The sequence below is a fragment of the Theobroma cacao genome, chromosome 1 (assembly GCF_053813885.1).
Source record: "Theobroma cacao isolate CCN51 chromosome 1, ASM5381388v1, whole genome shotgun sequence".
Classification (NCBI taxonomy): domain Eukaryota; kingdom Viridiplantae; phylum Streptophyta; class Magnoliopsida; order Malvales; family Malvaceae; genus Theobroma; species Theobroma cacao.
In genome coordinates, this window is record NC_142639.1 from 37,914,679 (window position 1) to 37,931,516 (window position 16,838).

The 16,838-nt window shown below is 31.3% G+C and overlaps 1 pseudogene across 1 annotated transcript; it reads left to right on the forward strand.

Moving 5' to 3' along the window:
- Positions 1-6,391: 6,391 nt before the first annotated feature.
- Positions 6,392-15,148, forward strand: LOC18613786 (pleiotropic drug resistance protein 3-like; annotated as a pseudogene). The gene is made up of 24 exons (XR_016024132.1): positions 6,392-6,747; positions 6,866-6,989; positions 7,332-7,420; positions 7,554-7,640; positions 8,848-9,005; positions 9,091-9,167; positions 9,278-9,331; positions 9,472-9,562; positions 9,645-9,946; positions 10,037-10,096; positions 10,127-10,348; positions 10,478-10,791; positions 10,867-11,027; positions 11,122-11,225; positions 11,326-11,479; positions 11,601-11,812; positions 11,900-12,231; positions 12,377-12,667; positions 12,858-12,941; positions 13,023-13,156; positions 13,335-13,562; positions 13,773-13,944; positions 14,033-14,287; positions 14,726-15,148. The product of XR_016024132.1 is annotated as a pleiotropic drug resistance protein 3-like (transcript).
- Positions 15,149-16,838: the final 1,690 nt, after the last annotated feature.

Below are 16,838 nucleotides of genomic sequence, written 5' to 3' on the forward strand. Positions count from 1 at the left end.
TTTTTTTTTTAATTAAAAGAAAGAACAGAACTTGAGGAAAAAAAAGATTTGAAGAAATTTAATAGAAAAAGAAAAGACTTGAAGAATTTTAATAGAAGAAAGAAAGAGACTTGATGAAATTTAATAGAAGCAGAATTTGAAGAAGTTTAATAAGAAGAAAAGGAACACTAAAGAAAATTTAATGGAAAGAAGAAAAAGACTTGAAAAAGAAATGGAATAGGCAATTAGATTTTTTTTTTGGGTTTAAAAAAAGAGAAGAAAATTTTGTTTTGGTGAGAGAATGTTAACTATCTTTAAACAAGAGAAAGAAATTAAAAAGAAGAATACGATGTTGACTCCATATGTTTTGATCATAACAAAACGTTTCGCATTCATTGGTATCTAATTACATCATTTAAGTGTGCAAGATAAAGTTTAAATCCCTTAGTAGAATGGTTGATTGAAAGTAAATCAAGAAGCTTGCTGTGTTACAAGAATGGTTAATTAATTAAAAGAGCAAAGAACAAAAGGCTAAGTAAAGTCAGAATAATGTTAACTGATTAACATAGAATCTTAATTAGTTAAGGCTATTTAAGGCACTACATCAAAGGAAGAAAGAAAAACCTTAATTAGTTAGCACAAGGTATAATTTATTAAGAATATACTGGATGCAAAACAAAAGCTTTTTAATCAATTAACTAAAGGAGTTAATCAGTTAAAGATCAAGCTTGAAGTATCAAGAAGTCCCATATCCAAATTAAATATGTTGATGACCGTCCAGAGGAACCAAATCAAGAGATTCAAAGTTGAAGATTTATTAATTGGTTGTAGCTTATTTCAATCAATTAAGGTTAAATGAAGAAAAGCCTTAATCAGTTAAAAGGAAGATTAATCAGTTGAAAAAAGGCTGGTGAAGGATGCTGCTTGAAAACAGAAAGTTTTTAATCAATTAAGGCTATCGTTAACTGGTTAACACAAAGAAGTAGTTTACAAGTCAGAATAGGCTTAATCGGTTAAAGCTCACCTTTAATCAGTTAATGAAACATTATCAACAAATTTGAATTTAAGCACTAAAAGATAAAATAACGACTAGAAACTATTTATAACGGTTAGAATTTATCTCCAATGGTTAGAAGTGATCTTCCATGTATTTAAAGCCTCTTCAACAATCATTAATCGAGAAAATCCATCCAAAGTGATTTTGAGCTTAGAATTTCCAAAAACCTTCGCTTTGCAAATGTATTTCACTCTTACTCTTTGAAAACTTGCTTAAGCTTGAGCTTGCATGCATTAGATCATCTAAGTGATCATTGTACTATATCTTTTTCTTGTTCTTGTTTGATTAAAGTGTACAAGATGCTCTAAAGGAATTATTGTAAGTGTTTAGAGCTTGGGTTAAAAGCTTACCTTGTAAAAGCTTGGTGGAAGCTGTGAATTCTAATAGTTTTAGTGAAGTTGGATTGAGAATCCTTGATTGGGAAGATCAAGGTAGTGGATGTAGGTCAAGTGCACTGAATCACTATAAATACTAAGTTTCGTCCACTTCTCTTAACCTTTCTTTACTTGGTGTTCACTAACCGTAATAAGTTTTCAAACCTTCCATCTCATTTCTTCCAAAAGGTTTTAAACTTAAAAAGATTTCCTTTAAAAATATTTTTAAATGCTATTCACCCTCTTAGTATTCTTTTTGGGACTAATATATGAGAGATACCAGTGTAAGAGAATAAGAAATAAGCAGAGAAAATAACCTAAAAAATATATCTTAGAGATCTTTTTTGACTTAGAGACTAACCTAAAGTCTATTGAAAGAAAGAATAAAAAAGAGGAATATCAGAAAGAGAGATATTAACGAAAGAGAGTCATAGATAAATAGAAAATATGGTTTAAAAGAAAAAAGAATATTATTAGAGATCTTTTTTGACTTGGAGACTAAATATCATAAAGAGAAATATCAATAGTAGAGAGTAAGAAATAACCAAAAAAAAGGCAAAAAAAAAAAAAAGGATGTCAATTGGGATATCACCAACGTCAGTGATGAAAATCTAGAAAGAGAGAGGTTGGGTAAGAGAAGAGAGGAGTTGTGATAGAGGAAAAGTGTGGACTACTAATCTGTCCTTAATAGCTTTGATACCATGAAGAAAAACTCAACAAAGAAAAAGGAAGATAAGAATTGCAAATGAAGGATTTGTTATTTTCTCTTTTGTCTTTTGATGTCGAGAACCTTTATGCTTTTATAGAGTACATGACTTGTTTATATGAAAAGTTTTCCAACGGTACAGAGGTAATTTATGTTGAATTTCGTGTTGATCGTGAGTTATAAGTTTGGGCTATTATTTGTACATGATTTTGTGGTAATTTTTAGCATATGTGAGCTATGATTTTGGGCTGTTGTTTATACATTTGTAGAAGAGATTTTGTACTCATTTTCAACACATGTGAGTTGTAATTGTAGTGTCGCTACTCTTTGCGTCAAATGAGTGATATACTTCTACAAGTAGAAGACTATGTAAGCTAATCATCTTGTCATCTTCTCATGTTATTCTGAGTGTTAATCATTTGCTAGCTAGTTAGGCCAATGGTTAATTATTGTAAGTTGGTACTATTTAATTTAGCAAGCAAGTTGCAATGGCAATATGAATTTTCTTTTTCTTTTTTTATCACATAAAAGATACAAAAGGAATGACAGTTTAAATTGTCGATAACGATATGAATTAGAGCAAAACTATTTTAAGTAGAGCAAGTATGATTTGATATTGTGGCAATGTTAACAAGTATTTGAGTTACTTTACTAAACTTGTCAAAATTGATTACAAATAATCGAATAACGAAATCCCTATATGGCATGTTTGGTTGGAAGAATGGTTTTCATTCTTCAAAAAATCTTCTCCTTTCCTTTAGTTTGTTTTTGGAGGGAGGAATAGCCTAAAACCTTGCAAAATCTTGAAATGACTATTACCATCTCCTCCCATGGTATTAGCTATTCTACACCCATGGGAATAAAGTTCAAAACATTTTTGACAAAAATATCCTTCTTTACTTTCAAAACTTACAAATCTAGAGCTACAAAATTAATATTTTTAATTAAAAAATAAAATTATTAATATTTTAATATTTTAATAATGATAATGTTTAAATTATAAATAAAATATTAATATTTAAAATATTAAAATTTAAATTATTAAACAAAAATATAAATTAAAAAAATGAAAATAGATAAAAAATAGAAAACAAAAAATTATATTAATACTTTAATAATAAAAATTATTAAAATTTTAAAGTTTTAATAAAAATAAAAATTAAATGATTAAAGAAGAAAAATTTATTTAATTTAGTCTTTTTGGTATAAATTTTACTAAAATATATAAAGAGTATTTTTGTTTGGATGAAAATAAATCTTATTATAATAAAGAGTTTAAATTTTTAGTTATATATTATAAATTGTTTAAATTTAAAAATTAATTAAAATTATTAAACTTGTAATCATAATAATATTTAAATTATAAATAAAATATTAACATTTTAAAATGTTAATGATTAAATTATAAGTAAATTATAAATAATAAATATTTAAAAAATAAAAATAAATAATCATATATTATAATAAAGAGAATTATTATTTTTTTATTATTTATTTTTTTGTTATTCTAAAATTAGTTTTATCTACCTTATTTCATTTCGTCGAATAAATTAAATAATAATATTTTTATAATAAAATACTTATTTTACTTTATTTCTTTTTATTCAGTAAACTAAACGTATAAATAAAGTGCAATGGCAATGCGTAGAGGATGGCGTTGAATAGGGTTGGTACTTGGACTTTGTTGGATGGGACGCCTGCAAATATAGGTTACGTGGGTAAGAAATCCTACTGCTTGAAACCAATCTGTCTACAGCCTAGGTTTTTAAGTTGTCATTTAGCATCGTGCAAAAGCACACGTTATGAGATCTCTTAGGCTACCATTGGCCGTTAATGGACCCAAGAGCAAAGTTGAGTAGAACGCCAGGGTCAAGGATTAATACCGTTACGTGTATATATTTAAGACACTCATACCCCCATTTGCTTACAAATAATCCTTTTTTTTAACTTATTTTTATCTCAATAAATTTTCAATAACTTAATTAGATAAAAACCCTAACTCTAAATTCAGACTAAGGATAAGTTAATAAATAATAAATTTTTAGTACATTAGCATTACCTCTTGTCCAAACTTAACATTGTTAAAAAAACTCATTAAGCTTAGTATATCTTTGATATAACAAATGAGTTTATATTTGATGTAGTGTTATGCATAGTATTTTTATATTATTACTTAATTATAGAGTATTATTTTATAAATTTGTAAAAGTAAAAATTTAAAAATATTCAAAATAAGTATTTTTAAAATTATAAATATTTATTTTTGAGAATTTTTATCTTTTAAATTTATTTATTAACAAGATGTAACATTAGATTCATTAATAGCATATAAAATTTATAACCTAATAATACATCAAATATAAACCTATAATAAATTTATAACAAAATTAAACATGCTTAGCAAAAGTGCAAACTTTAGGTAAAGCAAAACATTGTAGGCATCATGCTCAAATACGTCTTTATTTTTTTATTACATTCAATTAAATTTTTATATTTTTATTTTGAGTCAAATAAACTCTCATGATTAATGATTAATTAATTATCATTAGTCAAAATATAATTTATCATTTTATATTCATATAACATTAATATGGTGTTGACGTGGTGGGTGAAAAATACCACATAATCAAACTATTAAGCCATATTAACATGTCACGTTATCATCAATTATGATATGTCAGCATGTCATATTATTATCAATTATAATATATTAGTATGCCATGCCAATGCTACGCGACGTCAATTGATAAATAGTATTTTGACTAAGTTAATTATTAGTTATAAGAGTCTATTTGACTCAAAAAAAAAAACAAGAGCTTTTTTGATTCAAAATAAAAGTACAAAAATTTAATTAAACGTAATAAAAGTATAAGAACTTATTTGAATTTTTATGAATAATTTAGGGATTTTTTTTATATTATGTCAAGATTGTAATTTGGGAGTAATGTCATTAAAAACTCATTAAGCTTAATTTTTTATAATACTACTTTTGTACATACTAAAATTAACTGCATAAAATCCAAAAAACCCTTCAAACACTTTAGTCCTTTTTTATTTCAAAATAATGTGTTTGGCCCTTTGACTGTTAACACCGTTAGTCAACAGTTAAAAAAATTATATTTAATACTACATAAATATTTTAAGACACAAATGCCCTCTTAAAAAAAATTTAGTCATGTTTCCCTCCAAAATTTAATAAATTCTCTTTGATATTTAATAAAACTCAATATTTGATAGAGAAGAAAAAAAATTTAAAACTTGATAGAATTTTAGAATAGTATTTATGAATGTTTAACAAAAAAGAAAAAAAATTAAAACTTTTAATATATATAGTAATGAAGTTAAAAATTTTTTACATCATCCTAAACCTTAGTCTCAAAGAACAATTTTTGGGTAAAAATTTTTCAACAAAATTAGTAATCACAAGTAAGAAATTAATCTCTTGAATCGACACCATTAAATTTAAAATATCTATTATTGAACAAAAAATTTACTCTTTTAATACATTCTTTTCAATAAAAAAAATTCTCAAATTGTTAGAGAAATAAAGAGTTTGATAAAAATAAGCTTTACCTTAAGAAAGAGGTTTATGGTTTTCAAAGTAGATACAACTTCAAACTTTCAAGTCTTCAAATAAAAATTTTTTAGGGTTTTTTTTTTATTAAAGTTTTGGAGGGAATAATGAATAGATTTAAAAAAAAAAGAGAATTTGTTTAAATTAAAAATTAATATAAAAGATATTTATATCTTAAAATATTTATGTAGTATTAAGTCTAATACTTTTAATTATGGACTAATGGTATTAACAATCAAGAGAACAAAAATACACTTTGAAATAAGAGGATCAAAGTGTCATTTTGAAATGTTTCAAAGATCTTTTTGTATTTTATCCAAAATTAGCTAGTACATTACGTTTGGTTTGGTACATAATTAAATGTTATTGTATATTAATAATTGCATTTCTAAAACTTAATTTTGGCCATTAGTTGCATTTATAAAAGTTAAACACTCAAAAAAAACTTACAAAAATAGAGTTTACATGGCAAACGTGCTCTTGCTTCCTACAAAATCAAATTACTTGAGTCTTTATATATTGCAAGAAGCTTAATAGTTGGATTCCCTTTCAACGGAAAACATAACAAAGCATGATCTTCGTTTGACCAAAACCAGACGACGAAGAACTCAAACTGACAGAATCAAATTTAGTTGTTGCTATATGTTTCTTTAACGATTCTTCACTAACTTGGCAGCCTTCTTAACAAGGTCAGACAAAACATGGCGAATGCCATTCGGAAAGACGGCGTGGAACTAGCAGAGCTGGGAAGAAGGGTGACGTCGTCTTTGCAAGATCACCTTTCTTCAAGCTTCAGCACTGCTTCAGATGCAGAGAACGATGATGACGTGGAGTTGCAGTGGGCTGCAATTGAAAGATTACCCACATTCAAGCGGATTAGAACATCGTTGTTCGATGACAAGTTGATAAATGATGGCAAAGGAGAGGAGGCCAACAGGGTAATTGACGTTACTAAGCTTGGATCATCGGAACGCCGTGTCTTCATCGACAAACTGATAACCATAATCGAAGCGGACAATCTCAGGCTGTTAAAGAAACAAAAAGAAAGAATAGCCAGGCAAAAGCAACAACCTTGTCTTTTTCTTTCATTATGAACTTGCATAGTAACATGGGCCAATGGCAAACATTTACATTTGGCATTTGGAGGTCTGACTGAAATTGATGTTTGGAATCAGGGTGGGGTTGGAATTGCCAACTGTCGAAGTGAGGTTCAAGAAATTGTCTGTTGAAGCAGAATGTGAAGTAGTTCACGGAGAGTCCCTCCCTAATCTTTGGAACACCATTAGAAACACATTCTCTGTAAGTGTCTAACATTCAATCGATTTTCATCTCCTCATGCAAGTATTTCAGTTTGGCATACGGGAAAATTTGCATGAATCAATTATACGAATCAAGGTTGACAATAGTTCATTCTAAGAAAATATATATAAAAAAAACTTATATAAATTTTAACGTATAAATACTGCTTTCGAATATCAATATGTAACTTACTTCACTGCAAAGACTTCTCCTGATACTACATTCCACTCCTTTTTTTGGATAATTGAGTTTCAAAAAAGGTAAAAAGAAAACTAAGCTAATCAATTAATGCCATGAACGTCTTAAAGTCGATGATAAGTGAAGGAGATGTCTCATGTTGAGCAGGCTATGACAAACGTTAGTAGATGCATGTCTCAACCAAACAAAATAAAAATTCTCAGAGATGTCAGCGGGATCATCAAGCCTTCCAGGTACAAGCTGCAGCTTGACATCATCTAATAGAACCTATCAAGTTTAAGCTACTTTTTCTTTTGAATTAAATAGAAATTGCTTATACCAAACCAATTTGCTGAACATAATTCATACACTCATATTAAAATGCAGGATGACCCTGTTGCTTGGCCCTCCAGGCTGCGGAAAAACTACTTTGTTAAAGGCACTTGCAGGGAAGCTCGGCCCATCTCTCGAGGTTATCTCAATACTACTAATACTTTTAAACCGTGTATGATCTGCATTAAATATTCAGCCCTATTCTCAATTTTAAACAATAGATTAGAATATAAGAAACAATCATAAGTACCCGAGTATTTGTTTCATTGACTGGTGTATAATCTTCTTGTCTAAAAAATAAAGTTTGAATCTCTCCTTTCTCAATTATAAAAAAATAAAACATCAAACCCCTCTCCCAATTATAAAAAAATAAAACAATCATAATTTTTTGAGGTAACAAAAAGGAAGATAGAATGGAGTAAAGACAATAAAAGAGTGAAGGCACAAAACAAGGAACCTTCATTCTACATAAGCACATAATACATAAAAGATTTATACATGAGGATTTTTCTACTTTTTCACAAGCCAATCATCTTAAATAAACTAGTACCGAAGCCATAAGGCTATTACACAAAAGAAGCAATATATCACAATACTAAGTCTGCTATAAGTACAGTTATAAGTCTTTCATGTCTGTTACTTGCTTTTCACTTTAAAAAAAAAATAAGCCAAAAGGACAAAAGATGCTGGAAGAAAAATCTTCAATTTGATCTTTGAGTTTCAACAGAGTTCAAACATAGAAAAAAATGGTAAAATACTTATACACCTTTAACTTTTAACCATAATTATATATATGTTCATTAATTTTTAAAATGAACACTCCACCCCAACACTGTAAATACTGTTAACAGAAATTATAAAAAAATTAAAATATTTTTTTTCTTTAAAAAATTATTATTATATTTAAAAAAAAAAAAGAGAATGGAGTACCGATAAGTGATCCCCAACTCCCCAAGAAAGGGGAGTGTTGGCCGGTGCTCCCAAGGGAGAGGAGCACCGTTGCTACCTAGGTTGGAGAGGCTTTTTTTTTAAATTAATAAAAACATAAAAATAATAAAATTATATAATAATAATTATAAAAATTAATTAAAGTAAATTTATCTTTTTACACTTACAATGTCAATAAATTGACTGAAATGCTATCAGTTGACTAACGATTGGACCTACGTGTCCAATAAAAAATATTTTTTTGAAACGAAGTGTTTATACCTAACATCAACAAACATTCGTATAATTTTGATTAAAATTTAAAAAGATAAGAGCATTTTATCTTAAAAAATATATACTATGTATTAATTAATCAAATAACACACCCTTGATCAATCTATTTGTAAAATTTTAACTTCAGGTCACGGGAAATCTCTTATAACGGTTACAAGTTCACAGAGTTTGTTCCTCAGAAAACGTCAGCTTATATAAGTCAAAATGACTTGCATATTTCTGAAATGACTGTAAGAGAGACACTAGACTTCTCAGCACGTTGTCAGGGCATTGGAGGCAGAGCGGGTAGATATTGTTCTCCATCTTATGCTAACAATCATACGTTCCTAGCATTATATATATTGATCATTGAAGTTGTCTGTCAATGAAGATATTTTCAAAGAAGTCAGCAGACGGGAGAAGCTACGTGGCATCATCCCTGAACCCGATATAGACACTTACATGAAGGTAATCAGTTTTGCCAGAAATGTTGGTTATCTATCATGTTAAAAGAGGACTAGTAGCTTCCATCATTTCATTTTCCTGCTGTATTTCTTTGAGAATAATCTTTGGTGCAGGCAATTTCAGTAGAAGGGTTAAAGAGAACACTCCAAACAGACTATATATTAAAGGTGATTCGCTCGATTAAAGTAAAAAAAAGAAAAGTGTACTCATATATTTGGATCCACTTCATTTTGACTTCCATCTGAGAATCCAAATCCTGTAGCTCATAGCCTTATCTAACGTTTTGTTACCTTTTGTGATTATTCAGATCCTAGGACTGGACAATTGTGCTGATACAATTGTGGGAGATGCAATGAAAAGAGGAATCTCTGGCGGTGAAAAGAGAAGGCTGACAACAGGAATAAAATGTGATCAGCCCAATTTCCAGTGAGTTAGAGAATTAATTCATTGCACTAAGTTCTTAATGCTAACCGCTAACATGGGAAATGATAATTGGTCCAACCAAAGCTCTTTTTGTGGATGAAATATCAACAGGCTTGGACAGCTCCACCACCTTTCAAATTGCTACCTGTCTACAGCAATTGACCCACATAACAGGGGCCACAATTTTAATTTCACTTCTTCAACCAGCCCCGGAGACCTTTGATCTCTTTGATGACATTATCTTAATGGCGGAAGGAAAGACTGTATACCATGGACCTAGGAGTGATGTTCAAGAGTTTTTTGAACATTGCGGCTTTAGGTGCCGACAGCGGAAAGGCCTCGCTGACTTCCTCCAACAAGTATGTATCCGCACTCAAACTATGTAGCTTGCTTGTAGTACTTGCCTTGAACTCTTGAAACATTGCACTGAAGTTGATTTATCTAAATAGGTGCTCTCCGAAAAGGATCAAGCACAGTACTGGTATCATATGGACCGACCTCAAAGTTATGTTTCTACTGATCAATTTTTTTTTGAAAAGGTTTCTACTGATCAATTCATAGCTGCATTCAAGGAGTTTCATGCAGGACAGAAGCTAAACGAAGAACTTTGCACACCATTCAACAAAGTTGAGAATCACAAAAATGCTTTGTCATTTAGTATCTATTCACTGGGAAAATGGGAATTATTCAAAGCATGCTTGGCTAGAGAATGGCTTCTCATGAAGCGAAACTCAATTTTTTATGTGTTTAAATCAGTACAGGTAACAATGAATTAATCAAGGTTAACTTTCAAAAAAAAATTATTCAAGGTTAGTAATATTATGAATCAATATCGAGAAGGCAAATCAACATATATACTCTTACATACCTTGGGTGTTTCCTTCTTGTAGCTTGTTTTTTTGGCACTGATAACCACGACAGTGTTTATACGCGCTCGGATGAAAATTGATGAGCTCCATGCAAGCCAATACATGGGTTCTTTATTTTATGGTCTTTTGAGACTTATGAGCAATGGAATTGCAGAGTTGGCATTTACTGGTTCAAGACTTGTCATATTCTACTAACAAAGAGATTTGTATTTCTATCCTGCATGGGCTTATTCAATTCCTTCAGCTGTTCTAAAGATTCCATTTTCATTCGTGGATGCTTTTCTCTGGACATCTCTTGTATATTGTATCATTGGCTACAGTCCAGAACCAGAAAGGTTAGTTTTGTAAAGACATTTTTTATTATGTTAAAAACAAATTTCATCTTACCTAAGTCCCAATGTTACTGTCAGGTTTTGCCGTCAACTTTTTCTCTTTTTCCTTCTTCATCAAGTGGCAATCTCATTTTTCCGTTTGATTGCTGCGGTAGCTAAAAAACCACCCGTTGCGGCAATTTTTGGTCAATTTAGCTTATTGGTGGTAGCATTGTTCAGTGGCTTCATAATACCCCAACGTAAGGTCAATCTTAGTAATAAGAAGAAATTTTAAAATTCAGAAAATGCAAAGTATTCATGTCAATATGACAGACCTTTCCTCAATTAATGCAGCATCAATGCCGGCTTGGATAAAATGGGGCTTTTGGATTTCCCCACTCACATATACAGAAATAGGAATCTCCATCAATGAATTTCTCGCTCCAAGGTGGCAAAAGGTAAATGGGAAAATTACCAATGGTTGTTGATAAAATGAATTGAAGATCAAGACATCCGTACTTATTACAGTCCATGTTTGCTGGTCATTGCCGCTTTCAGGTTTCATCTTCAAATGAGACTTTAGGGCATCAGGTTCTAAGAAGTCGTGGTCTGAACTTCGGTGAATACTTCTACTGGATATCAGTTGGAGCTTTGATAGGAATGTGGATTCTTATTAATGTTGGATTCACCTTAGCCCTTAGTTATTTAAAGCGTAAGTTTTACTCTACGTACGCAGATAGAAGAAGAATATGATAAAAGAATCGAAAACTTAATTTAAAAATTATCATTTTAGTACTAAGCTGTGTTTGTTGACAAAATGAAATTTTGTACAGCTCCAGGAAGATCTCGGGCTATTCTTTCTCATGAAAGGTTCTCTTATCTAAAGGGAAAAGAAGATTTGAGCAATTCCATACAGGAAACACAAGTGCCTGGTGCTGATTCTTTGAAAGATTTTGCAATAACAGGAGTTACAAGGACGGTTCTACCTTTTGAGCCCGTAACACTATCATTTGAAAACGTGCAATACTTCGTTGACACCCCCAAGGTAACCATACTATATTTATCAACAAACCCCTTAGTATTTTGAAGATGAATAGATAATTTTTCTAGTATCTTCTCTCTGTTTTCCCAGAAACTGAGAGAGCAAGGGTTCCCACAGAAGAAACTACATCTTCTTCAAGATATTTCTGGCGCATTTAGGCCTGGAGTTCTAACAGCTTTGATGGTGCCAGTGGAGCTGGCAAGACAACACTGATGGATGTTCTATCTGGAAGAAAAACTGGTGGCCATATTGAAGGGGATATAAGAATTGGAGAATACCCCAAAGTCCAAGAGGCATATGCCAGAATATCTGGGTACTGCGAGCAAACTGATATACACTCTCCGCAGATTACAGTAGGGGAATCAGTGATGTACTCGTCTTGGTTACGCTTACCAGCAGAGTTTGATAAGCATAAAAGATTGGTAAGATGTGTTCAAACCTTATGCAACGCCCATATACCAATCTGGTTTTTGACATCAAACATTTGGCCATATTACATGAAAAAATTGTCTTGTTACCATGGAAGTGTTAGTATGAAAAGTCTTACTTGGTTCACATATTTAACAGGAATTTGTGGCAGAGGTTCTTCAAATGATTGAGCTTGATGAAATCAAAGATGCTTTAGTAGGTGTCACTGGTGTCAGTGGTATATCGTCGGAGCAGCGCAAACGGCTGACTATAGCAGTAGAGGTTGTTTCTAATCCATCAATAATATTTATGGACGAACCCACCTCTGGTTTAGACGCCAGAGCAGCTGCTATTGTCATGCGAGTGGTGAAGAATATATCTAGTACTAGGAGGACAATCGTCTGCACCATTCATCAGCCAAGCATTGACATATTTGAGGCATTCGATGAGGTAACTAAGTGACGCATTCATAAACGTTCAATATTTGTTAATTTCTTGTAAAAAAGTGCACTCACCATGCTTGCTATTCAACAATGTACTTATTATTAGGTGCCATTTCTCATAGCACCGGCTGATTCATTAAATATCATTGATCCTGCCATGTTTATTCTGTTTCACATATCATAAATGCAACCTGCAGGTTATTTTGATGAAAAGAGGAGGGCATATAATATATTCTGGAGAGCTTGGTCTGCACTCTAGTAAGCTTGTTGAATACTTTGAGGTAAGGCAAACTAACATCATATGGACTCATCCACCAGCCTAGTGAATTAGAAAGTATAATAATTTAAAACACTTCAAGCAGGGAATACCAGGGGTGCCGAAAATAAAAGAAAATTACAATCCAGCGACGTGGATGTTGGAGATCACAAATCCTTCTGCTGAAGCTTAACTTGGAGTGGATTTTGCCCATCTCTACAAAGAATCTCATCTGTACCAGTACGTTCACCATGATAAGTCAGAAAGCACTGTTAAGATCCTGAAGTTTGACGTCAATTGATGTATTGAGGACCTTTGCTCATACAGTGACACCTCAAGATAAAATGAAGAAAAATAAAGCTTAGGAAGAATAGATTTAATATACTTCTGCTACATAATTATGTTGTTTTATGTGTAGGAGAAACAAAGAACTAGTCAAAGAGCTGAGTATTCCAGTGGAGGGCTCAAAGGAACTACGTTTTTCTACACGCTTCCCACAAAATGGATGGGAGCAATTCAAGGCATGCCTCTGGAAGCAACATCTGTCTTATTGGAGAAACCCCGCATATAACTTGGGGCGCTTGATGTTCACTACCGTATCTTCTTTCTTATATGGAGCGCTTCTTTGGCACAAAGGGCAGAAAATGTAAGCTGCTTTCTTGAATTTTTTTTCCCTTTAGTAAAATTTCCAACAACCAAAAGCACTGTTACCCTGGCTGAATTTCTTTTCAAATCTTTTAGCCTTTGAACTCATTCAAAATAAGCATATACAAAGTTTGGTCTACCCAAAAAAGCTGCAGTTATAACTTTAAACATAAATTTATCATTTAACATGATCATGATCCTTTTTCTGAAGAGATAATGAACAGGATTTGTTCAACATAATGGGATCAATGTATGTCTTCATGATGAGCACGGGAGTAAGCAACTGTGTATCATTTCTTCCACTTATAACTTCTCAGCGGATTATTGTGTACCGAGAAAGGTTTGCTGGAATGTACTCGTCCAAGGCATATTCATTAGCACAGGTCCAAAAAAATTCCCATAGCATATTTCTTAATATTTGCAGAGGCCAACAGGAGATCTTAAGATAAACTTGCACTTGTATAATTTCAGGTGATAATTGAAATTCCGTATATCTTCATTGAAGCAGCATTGTTCTTGATAATTACATATCCGGCAGTCAACTTGTACGGATCAGCTTACAAAGTATTTTGGTACTTCTATGCCATTATTTGTACAATGCTCAACTACAAATATTTAGGCATGGTGATTGTTTCTTTGACTCCAACTTACCAAGCGGCCTCAATCTGTGCAAGTTACTCTGTCACGGTGCTGAACTTGTTCTCCGGTTTTCTCATACCAGGACCTGTAAGACTACTCTATATCATTTCTTGTTAACCAAAATTAAACTACAAGTCGTATCATTTATTTCTGATAAAAGCTCATCAGTTGGCTGGGCCTGCTTAATAAAGGAAAATACAAGTGGTTCATCTTGAATTTACTAAACCAATCTTTTTAGTGCTGCATTGTGGTATGCAATTTAGTAGAAACCTTCCATTCTTTTCCTTTTCTACTGAAACTTTGGAATTTTTGTTTACTGGGTTTCAGTTTTTAGTACTAGAATGGTATTGAAATGCTCGAAACATAAAAACAGAACATTCCAATTAAAATAAAGCAAGTTCTCATTTCATTCATTCTCTTTGACATCTAAATTAATCTAGAAAGTTTACATTAGATTTTCTCTCTTTTCATACCAAATGAAGTTCTATTCAGCATTACTTAAATATGCTACATTGACTCTTGCAGCAATTACCTAAATGGTGGGTTTGGTGCTATTGGATTGCCCCAAGTTCTTGGACATTGAGAGGTCTCCTCACTTCACAATATGGAGATATAAAGCAGGAAATCATAGCATTTGGGGAGCGCAAAACTATCAGCGCCTTCTTAGAGGGCCGCCATGGCTTCAAACATCACGATTTATCCATCACAGCTATTTTGCTAATTGCTTACCCACTTTTCTCTGCCTCTGTTTTTACATATTTTATGGCTAAGCTAAACTTTCAGAAGAGGTAAACGCATGCTAGCCTCTGAATTCTCATGCATCTTCTGTAAACTTACCTTGAAATTTATTATCTGCTCTATGTTCCAAAAAGTTGTGTCATCGAGATTTACATAGCAATCCTTGTTCTATACTATTAGTCTTTTCTACTTTCTTTTACCCTTTTGAAGCTAGTGACACACTGTTAGGCTGCTTCTGCCCTATGTCATTTTGCTGTTAATGAGTGACTAATTGTTATTGGAGTATACTTATAGTGGTTTGTTTTGGGTTTAATTTAATTTAAATCATACCCAAAATTTTAAGAAGAGGTTACAAAAATTACATAATAATTACTAAATTTTGCTAAACTTGCTAAAGAGAATACCTTGGCATCAATGAGACTACTTAATTTCTGTTAATCGAATAAATAATTAAAGCATTAATGAAGACTCTTATGTGGTATTGCTGCATTAGTGATAAATACATATGTCAAGATCTGAGTGTACGGATCAAACATACCAGCAACCTAAGCACGTTTGTAGCCCAGGCATGTCAGCAAACTAACGGCCCAACAGGCTAGCCAATTAGCCCAGCAGATTTGAGGCCCAACCTGAAAAAAATAATTTTAAAAATAATTAAAAATGAATTTTTATAGATTTAAAAAATTTCTAATTTTTATGGCCATTTGACATTTAAGTTGAAATTAGAGGTGTATTCAGTACCAAATTCAACCTTAGCCTACATTAATAACTAAATTCATTTCACTAACAAAGATTATTGGAAAGATAACTTTCCGGTTAAAATTTTCAATATCATCATTGAAAGACTCATAATTTTTGAATTTCAATTTCAACTAAGCTATTTTGAGCCTTCAATTGTCTTGATATAAAAAACCGTGAACCATTGAAATAAAAATGAAGAACACAGTTCATACTACAAAAACCCTCAAAAAATCAATTGAAAAAATTACTATTAAAATGTGGAGTTCTTCAAAGCTGAATTTTTAAAACTGTCAAAAATGGATTTTTATTGGAAGGATACCGATATTGGACAGAAATTGAAGAAACATAAAATAAAGTTAGGATTTTTGGGCCAAACTATATCAAATACAAAATTTTTATAAGTTGAAAGTTAATCATACCTTAATCAATACTTTCTTAAACAGATTTACCCCTTCTTTACCTTTCTTTTTCTTCTCTAGAGTTAACGTCTTTTAATTGACTTATTTTTATGTCTATTGATATAAGAACAGACCTAAAAAAACATATAACTATCATATTTGCCAAAAAGTCCTTTTAAGGTCTAATTACAATTATAATAAGATAACTCAAAAAAGTGAGGTATTAGAATTTTTTTTTTCTCTCTCTCTTATTTTCGTTGCTTTTATGTTGCTTCAAGAATTTTGTTTTTTAATTTATTTTATTAGTTTTGAAGTTGATTTGAGCTCAATGAAAGGTATATTTTAAAATTAAAATTAAAGTCGCACAGAATTGAGTTAAATTTTGATATATATAAAAAAATACACATATCTCAACTAATATTAAAAAAATTGAAAATTTTCAACAAGGAAATACAAAATAGATTTTAAGATAGTATTTTAAGCGGTCTCTCTAAACATTTTTTAACATTTTCCAAAACTAATTGCTACTCCCCTTTTAATTAAAAAAAAAAAAAAAAACCCCTCAGTTTCTTTTCACATCCCCTTCGTATAGGCACAACCATGCCCAATGTGAAAACAGGGGAATTATTTTATTATTTATGGCATGTTTGGTACGAAGAAATAGCGAAGTCATTCTCTCTTTATTCCTTTTATTTTTTTTTTTGTTTGATCCAAAAAAGGCTTAGTCATTCCCCGTTCTTCCCCGCTATTAGTCATTTCAT